Genomic DNA, 15,268 nt, shown 5'->3' with positions numbered 1-15,268 from the left:
ATGATTTATAAGCTTCCTCAAATAAACCTGTAACTGTTTAAGCTTTAACCTGACTCCTTCAATTGCTGTAATAGAACCAAGCACAATTTAAAAGAACTTCAGCCGGTCATAAAGGGACAGATACAGGGAGAGCCTGGGTGTTTGGATTTGTGTCACACCCAGGTGGCAAAATTCAGTTGGGGCGCTTCTCAGTCTCCCCGAGGCTGCCCGCTGCGAAGGAATTATGAAATTCTAGCAGCTGAAATCTGAAGCGTAATAAGCTCTCCCTGTACACTTATTGGGGCGCCTTTCAGCCTCTTCCAGGCTGCCCACTGCAAGGGACCCCCGGTCTCAGCAGTTAAAGTCTTAGGCGTATAGTACACACATAGTATAGGAAGAGCTTGGGCGTTTGGATTTGTGTCACACCCAGGTGGCAAAATTCAGTTGGGGCGCTTCTCAGTCTCCCCGAGGCTGCCCGCTGCGAAGGAATTATGAAATTCTAGCAGCTGAAATCTGAAGCGTAATAAGCTCTCCCTGTACACTTATTGGGGCGCCTTTCAGCCTCTTCCAGGCTGCCCACTGCAAGGGACCCCGGTCTCAGCAGTTAAAGTCCTAGGCGTATAGTACACACACACACACCACACACTGCCCTGACCGTCGGCTGACAGGAGGAAAAATCAAATGCACAACTAATAAATGGGCTATGTGGTGGAATTGCTGAAATTGATCTGGTGGTTATAGTTGATCATAAATTGAATCTAAGTCAATAAAGTGATGCATTTGCAGAAAATAATGCAATCTGGTATGCATTAACAGGGGGGCCTTACTTAAGACATAGGAGGCAACTGTCCTATTCAACTTAACAATGGGGAGGTCTCAAGTGGACCAATCTGGTCACCAGTCTTTATGAAAGATGTGGACAAATTGCAGAGAGAGCTCAAAGGAGAGCAATAAAGTAATAAAATATTGGAAAACCTGACCTATGAGTAAATGTTACACAAAATTGGCTAGTCAGTCTTTTTAAAAAAATATGGGGAAACCTAGTCAGTCTTCAAATACATTAAGGGCTGTTATAATGGGGATGGTGATCAATTGTTTTCCCATGTCAACTGAAAGATATAAAGGATATTTGGGTTGGATATTATGAAAAAAAATTCTAATTGTAAGAGTAATTAAACTCTGGTATAAGGTTCCAAAGGAGAATGTGGAATCTCCATCACCCCCTCCAGGTCTTGCCCCCACTCTACACCTTCTCCCCAACCTCTGCCCCTTCTCCACCAAAGCCCTCCCTCTTCCCCATCTCCTCCCCCAGATATCTCCCATTCCCCAGCCCTCCTACTCCATCCTCAGTTTGAATCATCTGATCTGTGGCAGTCCGAAAACACTAGGAAGGGATGGTAAGTGTGGAGCCTCTGTCCTGTAAGAGGCATAGGCGGTAGGGGAGGGATGGGAGGTTGGTGCCTGTGGGTGCTCCATGCCCACTAATTTTTCCCTGTCAGCGCTCCAGCCCCTAAGCTCCAACAGCGTCTATGCCTATGCTAAGAGCAACCTGATTTTATGGCATGAAGTCCTCTGCATCTTTTAAAATTCATATTTTCCCTTTTCCATATTGCATCAATGCTCATCCTGTGCTAAAGTGGCCAGTTTTGACCCTCTCCATGTGGCTTTTAGAAAATGAGTGCAATATGACACCTGTAGCAGCTCTTGCTTATACACAGTCCATAAAATTTCCCAACTGTTGATTTTTAAGCTAAATGTAGATCTTACTTTCTGCATGCTTTAATGTACAGAAGACAGCGGTAAAGCACTCAACTCTTTTTAATGGATTAGCTGTTTTACCTCTTTTTATATCTGCTTTGCACATTTTACAACAAAATTTAAGCACTTAAATACAGCAGTACTTTAAAGTTTAGAATTCAAAGAATTTGTAACACCACTGCAATTGGGAAACTTCTTTTCTCCAGTATAAATCCATGTTTTATCTTTAAGGAAAATTGAGATTTTTATATAACGTTCTTCTAGTTAAAGAAATGCTTGTGCTTATAGCAGAGATAAAAGAACAACAGGGAGGAACTAATAGGGGACGTAGAGGTGGGTGACAACCTGGGAAGCAGTGATCATGAGATGGTAGATTTCAGGATCCTGACCAAAGGAAGGAAAGAGAGTAGTAAAATACACACCTTGGACTTCAAAAAAGCAGATTTTGACTCCCTCAGAGATCTGATGGAAAGAATCCCCTGGGATGTTAACATGAAGGGGAAAGGAGTCCAGGACAGCTGGCAGTATTTTAAAGAAGCCTTATTGAAGGCACAGAAAGAAACCATCCCGACGCGTAGCAAGAGAGGCAAACATGGTAGGAGACCGGATTGGCTTACAGGGGAAATCCTTGGTGAACTTAAGCACAAAAAGGAAGCTTACAGAAAGTGGAAACTTGGACAAATGACTAGGGAGGACTTTAAATGTATAGTTCGAGAATGCCGGGGGGTTATCAGGAAGGCGAAAGCGCAAATGGAGTTACGACTGGCTAAGGATGTGAAGGATAACAAGAAAGGTTTCTACAGGCATGTCAACAAGAAGAAGGTGATCAGAGAGGGTGTGCAGTCCCTAATGGATGAAGGAGGTAACCTAGTGACAGAGGATGTGGGGAAAGCTGAAGTACTCAATGCTTTCTTTGCCTCTGTATTCACGGACAAGGTCGGCTCCTGGACTTCTGTGTTAAGTGACGCAAGATGGGAAGAAGATGGACAGCCCTTGATGGGTAAAGAACAGGTTAGGAACTATTTAGAAAAGCTAAACGTACACAAATCCATGGGTCCGGACTTAATGCACCCGAGGGTACTGAGGGAGTTGGCAAATGTCATTGAGGAGCCTTTGGCCATTATCTTTGAAAAGTCGTGGAGATCGGGAGAAATCCCGGATAATTGGAAAAAGGCAAATGTAGTGCCCATCTTCAAAAAAGGGAAGAAGGACGATCCAGGGAACTATAGGCCGGTCAGTCTTACCTCGGTTCCCGGAAAAATCATGGAAGGGATCCTAAAGGAATCCATTTTGAGACACTTGGATGAGAGGAAAGTGATCAGGAATAGTCAGCATGGATTCACAAAGGGCAAGTCATGCCTAACCAATCTGATTAGCTTCTATGATGAGGTAACTGGCTCGGTGGACATGGGAAAGTCAGTGGATGTTATATACCTTGACTTTAGCAAGGCTTTTGATACGGTCTCCCACAATATTCTTGCCAGCAAGTTAAGGGAATGTGGATTGGATAAATGGACGGTAAGATGGATAGAAAGATGGCTAGAAGGCCGGGCCCAGTGGGTAGTGATCAACGGTTCGATGTCAGGATGGCGGTCGGTTTCTAGTGGAGTGCCCCAAGGTTTGGTTCTAGGACCGGTTTTGTTCAATATCTTTATTAATGACCTGGATGAGGGGATAGATTGCACCCTCAGCAAGTTTGCAGATGACACTAAGCTGGGGGGAGAGGTAGATACGCTTAAGGGCAGAGATAGGATCCAGAGTGACTTAGACAAATTGGAGGATTGGGCCACTAGAAATCTCATGAGATTCAACAAAGACAAGTGTAGAGTCCTGCACTTGGGACGGAAGAATCCCAAGCATAGTTACAGGCTGGGGACCAACCAGTTAAGTTGTAGTTCTGCAGAAAAGGACCTGGGGGTTACAGTGGATGAGAAGCTAGATATGAGTCAACAGTGTGCCCTTGTAGCCAAGAAGGCTAATGGCATATTAGGATGCATTAAGAGGAGCATTGCCAGCAGATCCAGAGATGTCATTATTCCCCTTTATTCGGCTTTGGTGAGGCCACATCTGGAATATTGTGTCCGGTTCTGGGCCCCCCACTACAAAAAGGATGCGGAAGCATTGGAGAGGGTCCAGCGGAGGGCAACCAAAATGATTAGGGGGCTGGAGCATATGACCTACGAGGAGAGGCTGAGGGACTTGGGTGTGTTTAGTCTGCAGAAGCGAAGAGTGAGGGGGGATTTGATAGCAGCCTTCAACTTCCTGAAGGGAGGTTCCAAAGAGGATGGAGAGAGGCTGTTCTCAGTAGTGACAGATGGCAGAACAAGGAGCAATGGTCTCAAGTTGTGGTGGGAGAGGTCCAGATTGGATATTAGGAAAAACTATTTTACTAGAAGGGTAGTGAAGCATTGGAATGGGTTACCTAGGGAAGTAGTGGAGTCTCCATCCCTAGAGGTATTTAAGTCTCGGCTTGACAAAGCCCTGGCCGGGTTGATTTAGATGGGATTGGTCCTGCCTAGAGCGGGGGGCTGGACTTGACGACCTTCTGGGGTCTCTTCCAGTTCTATGATTCTATGATAAGGGGATGGTTGGATGAAATAACATGATCTTGGTAACTAATTGACCATTCATTATCAGTTGGAAATAGGTCAATGGAGGGATGATAGGAGTTGCTATAGGGAACTTTCTGGGTGTCTGGCTGGTGAGTCTTGCCCACATGCTCAGGGTTTAGCTGATCGCCATATTTGGGGTCGGGAAGGAATTTTCCTCCAGGGTAGATTGGCAGAGGCCCTGGAGGTTTTTCGCCTTCCTCTGTAGCATTGGGCACAGATCACAGCTGAAGGACTCTCTGCATGTTGGGTCCTTCAAAGTATTTGAATGCTTCAATATCTTTGATATAGGTGACAGGATTATTCTAAGAGGGGTGGTTGAGATTCTGTGGCCTGCACTGTGCAGGGGGTCAGACTAGATGATCATAATGGTCCCTTCTGACCTTAAAGTCTATGAATCTATGAAACCCCAAAAGTCATTTGCTTTCATATGATATACTGTATTTATTTTATTAGATATTTTTCTCCATCTCTCCCTAACCCCTCCTCCCCCCGCAAAAAAACCCCACCTTTCTCCTTGCAGAATATTTGTGTACTTGGTTTTCAGTCTTCCCTTTTATTGATCAGTTTTTTTCTTTCCATCTCCTTTGTTACCTCTTATAACATCTCTCCTAAACAGAATGGCAATCCGATTACATTTGAGTTTGATGCTTAAGTGGGTTTAAAAATAGAAAAATGAATTCTCCCATGCTGACATTAAGGATCATAAGCAAAAGAGTTAGTAGTTATCACTACTACTTATAGTTAGTATTAAAATTACCTAGTTCACTTAACAAAAGCTACAACTGCTTTTTAAAAATAGCCTCCCTTTATATTATGCATTAAGGCACAATCCTTCTTATACTTAGTAGCTGATCTTTTACTTACTATTGTGGACCCTACCCAACTATGATGTCACTAAGTTCAACCCTTGTGGATACACCTATAGTTCTGTTCCATTGAACTAACTTGCAGCTTGAATATCAGTTTAAATCAAAAGCACTTTCATTTACAGGGTTTGAAATTATTGCACTGTAACTGTGTGTTAGTTACAAGTCAATGGACTTTAAAACTATTTTGCAGCATAAACAATCTGATGTGCTGCTGGTTTCCTCAATTTTTGTTCAAACTTTATTCAGGCAAAATTCCAACTGGCTTCATATATACCTAAAAAAATTACAATTTATAGTTTTCCAGTTCAGTTAAGAAATCAATGTGACTGATCAGGGCAGCCAATTACTGGTGTCATCATGGTAATCACAGAAATGTAGGATTGGAAGCTCCCATCAGCTATGAATGGCGAACTGTAGCCACTAAGAGCTGTGAGCGACCATGCCTGTGGACACTAAGGTAAACAAACCATCTGGTGGCTCACCAGCAGCCAACCCAGATGAACTGCATCCAGACTGTAGGTTCCTCAACCTAAATTTCCCTTGCGGCAATTTAAGCCCACTACTTCTTATCCCGCCCTTACTGAATAAGGAGAGCAATTTGCTGCCCTCCTCTGGATAAATTGTCAAGTAAGTAAAAGTTGTTACAATGTACCCCTTCAGTTTTCTTTGCTCCAACAAACTATTTTTTCAATCCTAAAACTCTCATTGACAGCAAAGGCTACTCACTCAGACTTTCCACTTAGTAAGATGTTACTGTATAGTGTAGCTGTACACTGCTAAATAAAAGTTTTGTGGCACCGCCACTGTGTGCTATCTTTATTCTTAACTTCCCCTCACAGACAGGTTGTGCCGCTTTGAAGTATTCCCTTCTTCTCATAGAGGCAGCAAGGCAGGGGGGAGCGACTAGTCGACTATCCTGTGAATTATCCTATAAGCATTTGCTTGTCGGGATGTAAAGGACTAGTTTGTAGTCCTTGTTGTAGGGATGTAAAGGACTAGTTTGTAGTCCTTGTTGTAGGGATGTAAAGGACTAGTTTGTAGTCCTTGTTGTGGGGATGTAAAGGACTAGTTTGACTATCTATCTGATAAGCATTTGCTTATCGGATAGTCAAACTAGTCCTTTACATCCTTACAACATACCAGTGTGACTACAGCTGCTACATTTGTCTGTACCCTACAAACTGCTGCCAATATAGATAAGGCCTAGATAAAGTGTACCCGCAGGGTTAATAAAAAAATCCTAATATGTAAATTAGATACACATATTAGTATATTTAGTTGCAAATCAAGAGGTTTTAATGGTGATGCCAACCAATGAGAATTAACCTGCCTTTAGGAAAATAAGTAACAATTAAAGATGCAACACAAGTTTTGTACTGGCTAATTTAAATCATGATTAAAATTGGTGAATTAAATCAATCCATCCTGTCTGAAATACATATGTATAACTGAGATGTCATGCACAAATGATTCAAGAGTCTTCATAAGTCTTTAAGTATATTTTTTTCTTTAAGACTGGAGCTAAAATAAAGTTTAATCCCACAATTGTTCAGCACCAAATGAGAAAAAGAAAAACCATCTAGCTATCAGGTCAATAAGCAGCATTTTAAGAGATAGCAAATGGAATTCAAAAAGGCATCAAAGGTGAAAGGAAGAGAAGGGTATTTTAAAAGGTAATAGCTAAAATTTCATTTAATTTATAGAATTCAGATTTTGTAAATAACCTTTTGTAAATAAATTTTAACAGAAAGATTAACAAAAAAAATCAATTTTAAAGCCTATTGAAGGACTTTGTGGGAAAAGATGGTCATTTCTTTCCAAAGACTCAGCTTCTGTAGTTTGCTCTGTGTTGCTTGGGATGGGAGGTCAAAGGAGGAAAAGTTAAAAAAAAAAAAAAAAAAAAAAAAAGAACAATGTGAATCAGCTTAAGAAATTTATGAATGCATTTCTTATTTTATCAGGTTTTTTCCATCTTCTGATCTTACTGGGCCTTTTGGTCTTAGTGTGAGCTGAATTTTGAGCATTCATGCCTATCACACAGAAAGTAGCACAGCATGACAATGATCCTTATAACACTACTGTGTTTTTTATGTTCACTAGGCATGGAATTTCATTGATGTCTTTCAGCAACTCACAAGAGTAAGGTGCACAAGATTGTTTCATCATTTGCTGCTTGCTTCTTCAGTTATGCAAACTAGTAATGTTCCTTAGCCTGCCTATATTTTCGTAATGGTCCCACCTTTAAAAACTATGAATCTATGTGGTCTAAAAATAAATACATAGGCTGTTACTACACTGGCACGATCTCATGCAAAAGTGGCCGCTCTTACGCAAAAACTTGCTGCCTGTCTACACTGGCCACGTGTTCTTGCACAAGTAAACTGATGTTCTAATGTAATGTAATCAGGGCTTCTTGCGCCAGAACTCTGACACGCCCGCTCAGGAATAAGCCCTTTTGCGCAACTGTTCTTCTGCAAGAGGCCAGTGTAGACAGGCAACATGAATTTATTGCGCAAGAAAGCCCTATGGTTAAAATGGCCATCAGAGCTTTCTTGCGAAAGAGAGCGTCTACACTGGCATGGATGCTCTTGCGCAAAAGCACATGCCAGTGTAGACACTCTCTTCTGGAAGAGTTTTTGCGTGAGAACGCGCCAGTGTAGACATAGCCATATGGGACTGGCAATATGTATACATTGTAACTTTTTGCCCATCCATGCCCTAGACTATAGGAAAATGAGGCCAGATTTTTAAGTGAATCTACAGAGGTTTAGATTCTACTCCTGGTTCAGCTACAGAATAAAACCCTGAACTGTGTTAAAAAAATTTAACTTCACAAATAAATAGTTTCTCCTTTTCCACTGTCTCCCCCCCCCCCCCCCCCCCCCCGCCCATCCCAATTATTCAGGCTAAAGTTTCAAGACAAATAGTATTCATTTCTGGTACCTATTAAGGTAAGTATTGTCCTCAGCCATAGGAAGACAAAATATTATTGTTGGAAAGGGATTGTTTTTACAAGATGATTAACTCCTACTTCCTGTCTCCTTTGATTGAAGAGACTCATTCATATGTTCTAAGTTAGGTTATTAGTGAGCCTAAGCCACTGAATTCATCTTACTCAGAACACCAGACCCTGACTGTTCATAGGTTTCAGCTACTGTGATTGTATTCAGCTTACTTTGCATCCTTTATATTAGCTGCATAAGAAGTAGCAGATTAAAATTAGCCTTATCAATTTATACAGCTCTGAATGGGACTGGCACTAGTTATATAGAAGACCTACTTCTTGAGCCTCCTCTTGAGGGTTTTTTGCTCTCCCATACACTTCCTATACTTGATACTGATAGGTTCTGCCATCGCACCTGAAATCAACAGATAACCAAGCTTTTACTGTGCCAACTCTGAAGGTGTGGAAATTGCTCCCTCCTGAAATTGGCTTATTTAACCTCAGTCCACTTTTTAAAAACACACACAAACTTACTTTTTCAAAGATTTTTTTAATTACTACCATTGTTGTTTTGTTGTATAGCTTGTTTTTGTTTGTTTAACCACCCTACTTATAATTTTGATAAGGGTGGGGTATTTTTAAGGTAATGAGAAATTGTTGCTAGATGTGCTATAACACTTTTCTTGGTGCTGATGTGCTTTATAAATGGAAATGATCATTAACTTTAGGTACATACATGGTATCAGTTAACATAAAAGCCAAAGGTCATACTGTGCTTCAGTACCCCATCTATAAAACAGGGAAGACAACGCTTCCATATCTCACAGGATGTTGTGAGCATAAATACCTTAAAACATTGTGATATGCTCAGCTTCTAAATCTAAGACTGCATTGGGAGGGCCAACTGCTTAGAATACTGAAATAACTAAAGTTTACCATGCTAGATGGGTTTGCCTGGCATGATATATTTTTAATTTGTCTTTTGCAACCACCGATAATATAAATATTATTAGAAGAAATTCATTCCTAATGTAATCCACTGAAGGCACCGTACTTCTAAGACTAGGGATGTTAAATATCAATTAATTGAATAGTTGTGAATTCTTATCTGTTATTCAACCATTCAGGAAGGGGTTGTTCTGCGAGGGGAGCCAGTTGAAAAAACAGCTTCCCTCACGGACCAACTGCCTGTTGCCCCATGCTGCTACCTCTGATACAAAGGCAACAGCGAGGGCTGGCAGCAGTCCCTGATCACGTGGGGGATCTGATCTCCTGGACCCAGCGCGAACCAGAACTGAGCCCGACTGCCTGCCCATCCGGCTGCTAATATACTTTAAATGCAGAGTCGCTTCAGGAGTAGGTCTCGGACCCCACACAAACTGGGACTGACCCAGGCTGCTGGCCAGCCTGCAAAAAAATTTACTGACTGGGGGGGGTGGGGAGGCAGATAAATATGTATACTCTGTAGTATTAACCTATAAGCTTTTGCTTATCAGTTAATTGGTTAACCAACTACACTATTGTATCCCTAAAACCTTAAAAAAAGTCTTATGTAGGAAATCAGAATAGATTATCATATTGGTCCTTTTATTAATCTTAATCTGACCTAATTTCACCCTTTGGAAATGACTAAGTAAAGACAAATAAGGAGGGCATTGGACAGCTATAACTATCTATCAATAATTTAGGGATGTAAATATTAAAGATGGGACTATTTTGCTTTTGAAACAGAGCAAAAAAAAAGACTTCACCTGTTATCTAATAATGACATCTTTCTTGTCCAACAGTCTGATATTGCTGTTTATATGCAGTCAATGCACTACTGATGTCAGTAGGAATTACACACAATAATCCAGCAGGATTGTGTGCTTGTGTTCAAAATTTAACATTTTTGAAAACAGGAAATAGCTTATGCAAAACAAAAACACCTAACCTAACATGTATTTTATAGTGTGTAAAACTTAATATGTAGTAATTATATTACCTTAAAATGATTATTCCACGTCACATTAATAGACCTTCTACATCTTTACATGTTGCAACTAAGCATATGCAATGTGGCAGCTGCTTATGGTAGCCTTTTATAATTAAATCCCAGAGGATGCACATACATAAATCTTAAATAACTTGTTTACACCAATAGAATTTAATTATTTAATAGCACTATTTTCACTGAGTAGATTTTGTCTGTTGGGATAGTTCATCTTCATATGATTAAATAAGCAGATTCTGTTTTCTTTCATTGCTGAAGACCAGCGATCTTGGCTTCATTCATAAGTAAACAATTTGTACACAATTAGAACAATCAAAACTATTTTCCTTATGCTGCAATTTCTACCAACTTCACACTTTTTCCTTCAAACCAGTGACCATGTAGATCATACATTCTGGTGGGAAAACAAGACTAAATCTGTATTACAATGTATAAACTCCTACCATCCGACAACAGTACAGTACTACAAAATTTAGAGTCAATGGGAATTTCCCCTGCATAAAGGGCTGCAGCTGCAGGCAATTTTGTATGTACCAGTTACACTAACCTCTTCACTGTTCTGGCATCCCTCTTAATGCAAGCACAGAAGTGAGTGTGGACAATTTCCAGACTTCCTTAGATCAGTGGTTCTCAACTATTGGTATGAGTATCACTCGAGAGAATTCTGGGGGATACATCAACACAACTGATATTTGAAGAAAACTGAATTTTGTTTTAAGTTTTACAGTGCTTTATTATTTTTGTACTTTTTACACCCAAAAATGTCATCACCTGCCCAGGTACGATTAAGTTGTTTAAACAAATGTGTTGCAATGGTAGAAAACAAATTGTGTGTCTGAAAACTGTAAGTACTAGGGGTACTTATAATTTTTTTTTAAAAAAGAAGGGGGTACTTTTTAAAAAAAAAAAGGGGGGGGGTACTTTATAAAAAAAGGTTGAGAAACACTGCCTTAGATAAATGTACGGTATATGGCACAATGGTTCTAAGCACTTTTCAATACAATTTGGCAGAAAGGCATTACAAAATATTTTGTAAAAATCCCAATAACCCCAAATCAAACATTTTCTGACTGGTTTCAGTTTTTCTTACAAACCTAAATTCAGCACAATTCCATCAAAAAGTTTGAGGAAGTTTTCAGATCTTTTGAGCTAACTCAAGCTGAATTTTGAAATATAACTAGGCCAAGTTCTTGGCAAATCCCATTCTTCTCTTCTGGCTTCTCATACAAACCACATGAAAACATGGAACTGTGACTAATTTTTACTTTGATTTTTCAAATGTGAAACTCAAAGTGAAAAATCAGGTTGAACGCATATGATTTGAAGCAGACTATCACCGCTGAAATGTCTTTAAACCAGGGCTAGGTTGTTACTTATACTTTTAGTCATCATAACTTTTAGAAAAATGCATTTTTACACTATGTTATTTCTAAACTCTGCATTTCGCATTTGGCATATTATATTCCTATTTGGGTATCATATACATGCAGTTACCTGTTACATAACAAAGATGCTCTGGCACTTAAACTGCTTTGTGTCAGTTCCCGCAATACACGAGGTTCGAAGGGATGCCGGAAAGAATGGGACTGATTTTATTTTGACGATGACTCTGGCGCCTAATCACATGCGTGATCGCCAGATAATCATCAGAATGAAAAACAAACAAACCATCAAACAATATAAAACAATTCCCTGAGGCTTTTCTAAATCATAATAATTCCCAATAACTGCCCAGGGATTAGAAACACTTGAATTCACACTGGTATTGTTCATAAGTCTAACTATTTACACTATATTACACAAAGAACAGTTAAGAACTTTAACAACCACTATTAAAATAACTAACACAATAACTCTTAAACTACTGTTACTTGATAGGCAATGAGGGGAACTCAAAAATCAATCGGGATAGGGATAATCGCGGGGGAGAGGGGTTATACCGATTCTGAAGACAGCAGGAACACGAGTACCAGTCACATGCTCACAAACTGTCTCCACTCAGGTCGACCAACTCGAGGTACGCTCAAACAGACTCGAGAGCGGGGGGTACAAGGCAACTGGGTGATCAGGCCAGGCGTTGACACGATGCGATCCCCAGTGTGAGAGGGTTCGGCTGCCTGTTTTAGTGCCTGTGGACGTATCACCCCATAGGTTGGTTTTTGCCGCAGTGGGTGGAGTGAGCAGGCCTGACCACAAGTCAGATCATTGGCTGATCTTTCACTGCAGTGGATGGAGCGAGCAGGGGACGATCAGTAATTTACATGCCCTTATATGGGAAGTGCTCCGCCTCACAGACAGAGCCCCCTATACCAGCCTTAGATGTATGACAGGCTATGGCTCTCCTGTGACGGGCAGCCATTGTTGTTGTTCTGAATCGGACACTTTGCTAGAAATACTGATGATTTTTGAAAGTTTTTACTTTTTACCTTTTGTTTTAAAAACGAATCACATCCTAACTATAAAGCAATGACCTCAGATATTTTTATGTCACAGAACAGCATTACTAGCTTTCATATCAATTATACTATATGCCTATACTTGATTAAAGTCGTTTCATAAGGAGTGTCAAGAATCCAATCTTTTTGTAACCATTTTGTAAATTCTATCCACTTCCTTGTATTGTGAGTGACAATTACTAAAACAATTTGCTATCCTTAAAATAAAATTATATTACTATTCATAAAATGAACTATTCAAATAAGGCCATCAAACATTCCAGGACAGCCCAATTTATTTATTTAAGTGTGCTGGGTCAGTTCCTTAAGACCATGTAATTGGACATAGCTGCAATGAAGACAGCAGATTTTTTGCAAATAAAAGTCAAAATACAAGTAAGGCTCTGGTGCTCAAAACATTTTCAGTAATACAATTAATATAACAAAAATTATGGCTTTTTGCATGTACACACTTTTAGCTTCATCAACTTTGATAATTATTTCTAATTTACAGCAACGTGAGAGAAGAATCAATATTAGTAACTCCAGAAGTTCATCTACATCCTTTTACAATAGAGAACACTAAACTAATAAAAAATTAAGACATTTCACTGTCCCCCAAATAACTCCACTCCCAAATCCCTATCTACATGGACAAATCAATCCTCACTAGGATCCTGAGGAAACAGATGGGCCTTGATTTGTTACATACTGATTTGTTCAAAGTGCAAATTTAGACTGAAATAGAATCCAAATCCATGGCTTTGGTTCAGGTCGTTTATTGTTTGTATGTTTTTAACATTTTTTTGGAATCAGAATATTTTCTCGTCTCCCTTAATGTGACCTTCCTTTTCTCAAGGCTATTAAAATAAGAAACTGTCATTTTGAGATTGGGATTGAGGTTTCTAAAATGAAACTATATTTTTACAACATTTTTGTGTTTATATTTATACTGTTAGCATGGGTATGAGAGGGCATGTGTGTATAAGTAAATGTGTAGTGAATTGCAAAATGAGAGAAAAAATATTCAGCCTAGTTTCAAAGATTTAACTTATCCATCTCATGTAGGCACAAAGAATATGGAACAATTTGTCTGCAGAAAAGTTTGCAATTTTTCCACTTCTCTCTCCACATTTGGATGTAATCAACTCAAGATGCTCCCTCATTTTCCAAACAAGCAATACATATATACAGCAGCATAATTTAAGAGAAAGATTATTTCAATGATATTTAAACTCAGCTCCCTAATGATACATGCTTACACTCTCAGGTCCCGATCCTGCCAAGACTTATGCATGAGAAGTCAATGGGATTTTTCATATGCATACAGTTAAGTATATGTGTAACTCCTGGAAGCATAGGGCCTTAGTTTATCTTCAGAATGTATTTTGTGGGCAGAATTATTATTTTTATGTTTAAGCCAACTAGTAATATCCCACTAGCTATTATTATGTATGTATAAATGCAGTTGAGCTGCAGACTCTTTCAATTTGCAAGAGACACATAATAGCTATTGATGCCATTAGATAAAAAGTTGAACAATCATTTCAATAAATCACTTGACATTTCAGATTGATGGTGTTGCAGCACCAAGATATCAAATAAATTGAGGATGGCTAAATAAATAAATAAATGTTAAAGGGTGATTTGATTGCAGTCTATAAAAACCTATATGGGGAACAAATATCATTCCTACCCATCCTGGCTAATAACCATTGATGGAGCTAACCTGTATGAAACTATCTAGCTCTTTTTTGAACCTTGTTAAAGTTACGGCCTTCACAACATCCTCTGGCAAGGAGTTCCACAGGCTGACTGTGCGCTGAGTGAAGAAAAACTTTCCTTTTTTTTGTTTTAAACCTGCTGCCTATTAATTTCATTTGGTGACTCCTACTTCTTATATTATGGGAATAAGTAAATAACTTTTCCTTATTCACTTTTTCTATACCAGTCATGATTTTATAGACCTCAATCATGACCCCCCTTAATCTCCTCTTTTCTAAGCTAAAAAGTCCAAGCCTTTTTAACCTTTCTTCATATGGGACCCATTCCAACCCCCTAATCATTTTTGTTGCCCTTTTCTGAACCTGCTCTCATGCCAATATATCTTTTTTGATATGAGGCAACCACATCTGTATGCAGAATTCAATATGTGGGCATACCATGGTTTTATACAGAGGCAATAAGATATTTTTGGTCATATTCTCAATCCCTTTTTTAATTACTCCTAAAATTCTACTGGCTTATTTGACTGCTGCTGCACACTGAGTGGATATTTTCAGAGAATTATACACAATGACTCCAAGATCTTTCTCTTGAGTAGCTGTAGCCAAATTAGTCCCCATCATATTGTATGTTTGGTTGGGATTATTTTTTCCAATGTGCATTATTTTACATTTATCAATGTTAAATTTCATTTGCCATTTTGTTGTCCAATCACTTAGCTTGGTGAGATCTTTTTGAAGTTCTTCACAGTCTTCTTTAAAAGTCTGTTACCAAAAAAGGAGAAGAAGGTTCTCTCCCAGACATGCTATTTGTCAGTTTCCAGTGGAATTAAACCATCTTGGCATCTACCGGACAGACAAAAGGAGCAAGAGTTCTTGCAATGTGACAAAGATGGGTCCTTCAAAAGAGGAGGCTGATGTCTCTGGGCACTTAATAAGGGAGCCACAACTCTT

The 15,268-nt window shown here is 39.4% G+C and overlaps 1 protein-coding gene across 2 annotated transcripts in view; it reads right to left on the bottom strand.

Annotated features, from left to right (window-relative positions):
* The window catches only part of SACK1B (scaffolding CK1 anchoring protein B), a 60,519-nt gene that overhangs the window by 23,614 nt on the left and 21,637 nt on the right, over positions 1 to 15,268 (bottom strand). Inside the window, exon 1 of one of the 2 annotated variants that reach the window (XM_089777086.1) lies at positions 12,096 to 12,231. The exons of the other annotated variant lie outside the window; for it this stretch is intronic. The gene's annotated coding sequence lies outside the window, so the exon portion shown is untranslated. Of the gene's footprint in view, positions 1 to 12,095; positions 12,232 to 15,268 lie in introns of those variants that run through there. 2 annotated transcript variants of the gene reach the window in all.

The sequence above is a fragment of the Pelodiscus sinensis genome, chromosome 3 (assembly GCF_052426305.1).
Source record: "Pelodiscus sinensis isolate ZL-2025 chromosome 3, ASM5242630v1, whole genome shotgun sequence".
Lineage (NCBI taxonomy): Eukaryota > Metazoa > Chordata > Testudines > Trionychidae > Pelodiscus > Pelodiscus sinensis.
The sequence above is the reverse complement of the archived record's forward strand: the minus strand, read 5'-3'. Positions and strand labels throughout refer to the sequence as shown.